General features: G+C 41.5%; 1 non-coding gene across 1 annotated transcript; it reads right to left on the bottom strand.

Annotated features, from left to right (window-relative positions):
- Positions 1-391: 391 nt before the first annotated feature.
- LOC130030856 (U8 small nucleolar RNA) lies at positions 392-526 on the bottom strand. Its single transcript, XR_008793530.1, has one exon. It is a non-coding gene; the product is annotated as a U8 small nucleolar RNA (small nucleolar RNA).
- Between the last annotated feature and the right edge of the window lie 5,505 nt (positions 527-6,031).

Here is a 6,031-nt window from a genome sequence, read left to right as displayed (position 1 = left end):
GTTAGGGGAGGGAGAACTGCAATGTCATTTCTATGATTATGCAGGAGACAAAGAAAGTGAGCTACACCACCATACACCCTCTTTGTGGTCAGTGCCTGAGTGACTTCAGGGGGTCAAGTGATTTGCTCACTTATTGATTACATATTAATGCAGTACTCAATTCTGCTGAAAGGCTCAACTGAATAAGGGAATCTATTTTAGGCATGTGGGACCCTGAGCCCAAATCCCAAGGAGATGCCAAATCCTTAAGACAGAATCTGGGAATGAGTCAGACCAACTGTACCATGTTTTGACACCTCAGCTGGGACCACAATTACTACTTATTAAAAGTCAAGAATTTTCTGTTTTACCTTCAGTCATTGGTATAAGGTTTTAATTTTTTTAAATTAAAATCATCAAGGAGCAATTAGGGTGCTGCAAGCCCTAATCATGCAGAGTCGTTAATCAGGAATCATTTGAACTCCAATCATCATGTTCCATCTGACCTCTGAATGGAAGAACAGGTAAGGATTATTCTACCTTATGATGTGTGAGTCTCTAAAACCAAGATTTCAGGAGTGTGACAAAAGTTTTTAGTATGCGAAGCACATGATTTTTTATTTAGGAGAATCTGACAAATCCATGGAGTATGTACAAGCAGTTAGAGAGATCCCAAACAAAGAAGGACCTCAAAAATTCAAGATAGACCAAAATGATATGGGCTGGAGCGATAGCACAGCGGGTAGGGCGTTTGCCTTGCACTCAGCCAACATGGCCGACCCGAGTTCGATTCCTCCGCCCCTCTTGGAGAGCCTGGCAAGCTGCTGAGAGTATCTCATCTGCACGGCAGAGCCTGGCAAACTCCCCGTGACGTATTCGATATGCCAAACACAGTAACAACAAAGTCTCACAATGGAGACGTTACTGGGCCTGCTCGAGAAAATCGATGATCAACGGGAGGACCGTGACCGTGACCAAAATGAAAGTTGGGTAACATGGACTACTGGAAAATTTCAAAACTAAACAGTATTTCAGACCTGCCTCACTTACCCCTAACACCCTCAGTGGCCTACCTGCTCTTACAGAGACTTCACAGATTGAGAGATACTTTGATATCTCTGATGCCCAAGATATTGAACCAGTACCAGACCACCTCCAGTTGACAAGGTATTAGGGACAATCTGTCCAAGAAATAAAATAAGGTTGTTTTGAGCAATAGTGGTGTCATGCTTTTTGAATCAAAGTAAACTTTAATGTCATTCAAGGGTACAAAGAACCAGTGATTATAATTAGGGAGCTTCTTTTGGCACTGCCAAATGACCATTTTTCTCTAAGAGGTTTCTAGTTCTTTAATTCCATTAAACATCATATTGACGAATACACAAAGTCAAACTCTGCAAACCTGTATCACTATCTGAACCTAGTTTAGTCAAACTAGTACTGAGAGCATAAATCAACAAGGAGTCAGTAAATGTACTGCCCAGCTGAAGGTGTGATGACTGTCCAACAGTAGATTGTTTCAGGGGGAGAGTTGTGAATAAGGAAATAGAAGAAACTATCCAAGAGTTAAACCAAGTGGGTTTGTACACCCTGCTTGTAGTTTTTTCAACAGCCAGTACGGGAAATGAGCAACAACAAAGCATCATCTGGATCATGGTAGACAGCCATGGACTAGTGAGACTACTCAGAAATGACCAAGGTGTGGCAAACATTCACCCAACTATGCTCAATGTTGCCATTACTTTAAATACTTTGACCAGGCTCGAGGAATATAGAATGTTGTGGTGGACTTTAAAAGGGCTCATTTCAGTCTACCTCTGGCCAGTGAGTCCCAAGATCAGTCTGCATTCATATCCCATGGGAGCAAAGTTAAGGATCTGTCAAGGGTTTCTCTAAGGCTGTAGCTGAACAGTAACATATTATTCCTGCGTAGTGCCTGAGACCTGTCCTTATTGTCCTTCCCCACAACAGTAAGATGGGTCCATTATATAGATAATATAATGTTGACATATGATGACTTGCTTTTGCTGTATGTTGGCTCTTTTGACTTTGTTGAAACATCTACCAGTGAGAGCGTGGAAGGCAAACTCACAGAAAATACAAGGCCCAGAAATCATTGTGAAATTTCTGCTTTTATAGGGTCAGTTAAGCCAAGCTGCTCCATAGGATGTTCTTGGTATTTGAATATTACACGTATTTTTTTAGAGATCTGTGGGCTTGGGAGCAACCATGCGAGCAAGCCGGGTTCCGCAAAGGATTCAGCACCATCGACCATATCCACACGATAACCAAGCTCATTGAGGTTTCTCGGGAGTTCAAGATGCCGCTCTGTTTAACGTTCATTGATTTAAAGAAGGCCTTTGATTCTGTTGGGACGGAAGTGGTCATTGAAGCCCTAGCCAATCAGGGCATTCAAGCCCAATACATCAGGATCCTCCGTGAGCTGTATTGCGGATTCACTACCAGGATCTCACCATTCTACAAAGAAGTGATCGTTGATGTCAAGAGAGGGGTGCGGCAGGGTGATACTATTTCACCGAAACTCTTCAGTGTCACCCTCGAGAACATCATGCGACGACTGGAATGGGAAGGAATGGGAGTGAAGATAGATGGTCGGCAACTACACCACCTCTGCTTTGCTGATGACATTGTTTTAATAACACCAAACATCAGCCAAGCGGCACAAATGCTGGCCGACTTTGACCGAGAGTGTGGAAAGGTAGGACTACAGCTGAATCTTACGAAGACAATGTTTATGAGAAATAGCCTCGTTCCTGACGCCCCATTCGCTCTCAACAGAACGACCATCTCCAAATGCAACAGCTATGTGTACCTAGGTCGAGAGGTCAACATGACAAATGACCTGGCACCCGAGCTGCGCAGGAGGAAGAGAGCGGCTTGGAACGCCTTCAAGAGCATCGAAGAAATAGCTAAGAGGACGAAGAACCTCTGGCTCCGGGCACATCTCTTTGATTCCACTGTTCTTCCTGCATTAACATATGCCTCAGAGACCTGGGCCCTACGCAAACAAGATGAGAATGCTATTCAGGTCTCCCAAAGAAGAATAGAAAGAAAAGAAAGAGCTATGCTTGGAATATCACATTTCATTCAAATGAGAGAAAGAATCCGGAGTTCTGACATCCATTGACGATCAAGAATCAGGGACGCTGTCTCGTTTGCCAAGGTGTCAAAAATCAGATGGGCTGGTCACGTAATGAGATTTAAAGACGACCGCTGGACTAGAGCTGATACTGACTGGATTCCATGGGATGTCAAAAGACCGTGTGGCCGCCCACCTACCAGATGGTCAGACTTCTTCGTCAAGATCATGAACGATCGGTTTGAGGCTCTTCATGTTCCCAGAGCGAACAGATGCCATTGGGCTACACTAGCACGCGACAGGGACAAATGGAGTCGTTACTGGCGCCCGCTCGAGCAAATCGACCACTAAAGGGAAGTTAAGTGATTAAGTGGGCTTGGGAAGTCACTATCTCCTACTATAGTGTCTCTGTCACTTACCACTTCCTTTAGAAAGGACATACACATCAGACTTTACACTGCAGTTGAAAAGGTAAAAATGTCAGTAAAGAGCTCAGTGGTCACTGCATTGAGTTTGATGCATGCATGACTGAAGATACATATGGGTGAAGCACTGTAGCAGAGATAACAGGAAGGACCCCAGAACTTAGTTCCCAGCTCAGGAAAAGACAGAAATTGGATATACCCTGTCAAGCTTTAAGAGAGACCACAATGCTTCCCCAGAAAACGTGTCATAAAAGAATAAAATGTCATCAGGAAGCCCTTTCTGCCCTAACAAGGGCTTTTTTTGAGAATATTTTCCATTCATCCACCTCTGCCATGGTTCAAAAGTCCACACTTACATCATGGAAGCATATTTGCCTATTTCCAGCTGAGAAGCATCCTGCTCACAAAATCACTTTCTCCACTACCTGGCCTGCAGATCATGAAGGTTCCCAAGAGATTATGATCCGATTTTGGTATTGGTTCTTGCATCTAGATTAAGAGAAAATGAGGGAAATTCCAGTGTACAGTTGGTCAACTCCCCCCTTACTCACCCACCCTCATGGACTCCAATGACTATTCAGCCCAACACTGATACTATCTAGATGGAGACAGAACCACAGAAGCTAACGGCTTAAGTTCAAGACAGACAAATTACCCTTTCACTAACAGTTGATGTGTTCTAAAGAGATAAATTGTGTCTGTTGAACAATGGAAATCCTGTAAATGTTGGCGCATAACTATTATCATGAATGAATATGTGGAGAAATTATTGGCTTCTCTGAGAAAGTCTGAGAAATTCTTTGGCAGTCAGGAAGCTTATGCCTTAACTTGGGTACAAGTTCTACCATTAGACTCAGTCGATTGTACATAGGAAGAGCCACTGTTGTACTTGAATGGGATGGCATATTGCAAGAATGCTCAATTTCTCTTGAGATATATAGAGTTCTGGTTAACGCAATAATATTTTCTAAATATGCCAAAAGAGTTGGGTGCCGTGTATCAAGGTTTTTAACCAGGAAAGGACTGGAAAATTGACTATATTGGTTCCTTCCTTCTCAATGAGGACTTTATATCTTGGTTTGTATAGACAGCTCTGACCTAATTGACTTCTTCCTCAATTGCCACATATCTCTGGGCACTAGTATTTCAGCATAATTATAGAGACCATTAACAATATTTGGCTTCTAGCATATGTATAGGTAAAGGTAAAAGGTAAAGGCCCTCCTGTTGATCATCGATTTGCTCGAGCGGGCCCAGTAACGTCTCCATTGGAGACTTTGTTGTTACTGTCTCTGGCATATCGAATACTCTCGGCAGCTTGCCGGGCTCTCCGAGAGGGGCAGAGGAATCGAACTCGGGTCGGCCATGTTGGCCGCTTGTAAGGCGAATGCCCTACCGCTGTGCTATCGCTCCAGCCCAACATATGTATAAGAATAGACAAATAATTGTGAAATTATTAATGATTTTATTTATTACTCTAGAAAGAAAACTTGAGCTAGAAGTTCAAGGTAAGTGAATCTACATATTACTGTATCACTGTTATCCCGCTGTTCATTGATTTACTCGAACGCACGCCAGTAACATCTCCATTCATCCCAGCCCTGAAATTTTAGCAATCTTTCCCAATGCTGCTGTATTGGAGGTTCCTTCAGGGTCAGGGGAATGAGACCCGTTATTGTTACTCTTCTTGGCATATTGAATATGCCACAGGTAGCTTGCCAGGCTCTTCCATGAATAAATAAAAGTTATTATTTTATTCATTTCTTATACCATTTAATGCTGAGCAATCTTGAGTTACTTCATCAACAAAAGGAATAATTCTGCACCAGAATTATTTCAATTCTCTTTACTCATCGACCTAATCAGTGGCCTAATGAGTGAATATATAGATTTTATGAAGGTAAGAACTACATTTCTTTTTTTTTCCCTTTATTTTATTTTATTTTTTTTAAAGTTGTAGATTTACAATTTTTTGTGCTTTGGTTTCAATTATACAATGATCAGATACCCATCCCTCCACCAGTGCCCATTTTCCACCACCATGGATAATATCCCTCCCACCCCCATCCCCCCATCCCCCCTGTCTCTGTGGCAGGGCAATCCCCTGTGAAGAACTACATTTCTTTTGTAGTTTTTCCTCCTAGCACATGAAACTATATATATAATATATATAAATTTATCCTCTATTTATTCTTATAAAATATAGAATATAAGTTTAAATTAATCATAATCAATGAGCACATGACATTTACTAAACATCACTAGTCATTCAGGGAACTGCAAATTAAAACCACAATAACATACATTCATGACAACTAAAATGGTTATAATAATTTTAAAATACATAATAATGAGTATTGGCAAGGATGATAGAAATTGGAAACTTCATACATTTACAAAAATTATGAAAAATATTTGTTTTCTTAGACTCTTGGATTATTTAGGTCTGGAAATTGGAAAGAGTATAGTTTGTCTTTGGTCCATAATGCCTGATACTTCTACTGGAAGTCTCAAAAAGCTGCTATTA

This window comes from Sorex fumeus, unplaced genomic scaffold (genome assembly GCF_029834395.1).
Source record: "Sorex fumeus unplaced genomic scaffold, SorFum_2.1 ptg000044l, whole genome shotgun sequence".
Classification (NCBI taxonomy): domain Eukaryota; kingdom Metazoa; phylum Chordata; class Mammalia; order Eulipotyphla; family Soricidae; genus Sorex; species Sorex fumeus.
Note: the sequence above shows the minus strand (reverse complement) of the source record. Positions and strands in the feature narration are given on the sequence as shown.